The sequence below is a fragment of the Hyposmocoma kahamanoa genome, unplaced genomic scaffold (assembly GCF_003589595.1).
Source record: "Hyposmocoma kahamanoa isolate Upper Pololo Valley unplaced genomic scaffold, ASM358959v1 210, whole genome shotgun sequence".
Lineage (NCBI taxonomy): Eukaryota > Metazoa > Arthropoda > Insecta > Lepidoptera > Cosmopterigidae > Hyposmocoma > Hyposmocoma kahamanoa.
The window spans coordinates 3858806-3860830 of record NW_020653731.1 but is presented as its reverse complement, the minus strand read 5'-3'; positions in this window follow the sequence as shown (position 1 = coordinate 3860830).

Here is a 2025-nt window from a genome sequence, read left to right as displayed (position 1 = left end):
AAAAAAAAAAGAGAAGCATCACAGTACCCATGCATTCTGCAATATGCAGAATATCTTTATATGCCGGTCAACAAATAGCCTCACAATGTCTGTATATACTTTAAATTTTATATAATTACTAATGAATGTTTTAGAATAGAATACATTTAATTACCAGAATACATAAATTATACAACTCTTAAGTAAAATTGGGTACATTGCATTATAATCAAGCAAGCAGATGTGCCAATATTAATGGAATGAATGTTTGGTCTCTGTAGTTTCAAACTAATGTACAAAATTTGTAAATTATACTATTTATTACTATAGAAGCAGTGCGTCAAAAGTCATTTTGTCAATTGTAATTTAAAAGCATGTTCTTGCAACAATTTAATTTCATTTGGTAATTTATCGAAAATAGTTATACACTTGTTGAAGCAGTTATTCTCATAAATCACTTTATGGCAACGAGTTTGGTGTAAAAGATTCATAATTTTTGCTTTAGTTTGCCTTTGAATAACTATCACGTGTCTTAAAATATTGAGGATGAGAGTCGACAAATACACAGATATCCTTAATGTACACGCGTGGCAAAGGCAATATATTATATGTTTAGTATTTTCGAACAACGATTTGCAGCTGTTAGAACCACGCACCGCATATTCTCCGAATAATCTGATGCAGCAGGTTTAATGTACAATTGATTTTGTCACATACTTTTTAGACAGGCTTTCTTTTGCTGTCGACGTGTTGTTACAGTTCCTCCCTATTGCCTTATTAATTAAAATATTTGTAAATTGAATTTTGTATAGACTGATTAATGTCAGGAGATTGAATTCTGTCAATAGAAGCAGCTGTCTGATAGTCAATAATTTGTTAATGTGACAGCAATTCTGTTATCTGCCACTTAGAATAACTTGCAAAATAATTCCTATCTTATGTCAATTAAAGATGTTAGTAATATAAAATAAAATTATAAATATCAACAGAATGTAATTTACTACGACTATAACGAAAAGGCAAACTATGTAATTACACATGTAAATTATGTTCCATATTGCTTTCATTCCTTGCGAGGCTCCTACTGAAGGGAATTCCATCCATCAGTCACGGTAAAAGAGTTGGGAGCAAAAACAAACAAAAAGAAACAAGACAAGTAAAAATTAAGAGTTCGAGCAGGGAAGTACTGCCGCCATGCCTGTCTCTGCCGCCAGGGTGTGGTGTGGGCATTGTTGCGTTCCGGTTTGGAGGGGTGTGGGTGCTGATGAAACTGTAGGCACTTGGGACTTGTCAACTTTATGTATCAGAGTGACGAACGCAGTGGCGGTGCCCCTCGGATGGTTTGCGATTTGAAGTTCTGAATGGCACTGCGCAGCATCTGTGAATAGGCGTGTGGCTTGCCACTGGGCACACGACTTGTTCGTCTCGTCATTTTCCTTATATCATAAATAATATACATATATTTGTTAATTGTGGTCTTGGTGATCAAGTTGCAAACCTTTATGTATATCCATCCATCACTATACAGAATAATATTATTCTGAGTGTCATTTAAAGTAGTTACAAGGAAGGAGGTATTTTTAAATTTCTCACACGGTTCCTGCATCAGCAATAAAGAGGAATCAGAGTCTCACACAGGTGGGAATGATTTAGCTTTGCTTATTTAGGTACCTACCATTATATTGATCTTAGGATTGCTCGTTAAAAAGTCAAATCCATCATTAGTTTATATATAACTTACATAATTTAATAACTTATCCATATCGAGTTCTTAAGTTTTCGCGATTGTTACATATACGAAATGAAACTATTTTTCCGGATTTAAATCGCGTATATTTATTTTTTCAAACAAACCGACGTTTCGGGCCCTTTACAGGTCCTTATCCTTACTTATCCACTCACACCACAACTTATCCATAGCCAGTATATTTTTTTAAATCTTCCGTTGAGTTGTATTTTCTTATATTTGTGCTATGAGCTAAATTTGTTAATTCTAATTGAAGGCACAATATGTCACTTTCATAACATAATTACTAAATTCATGCA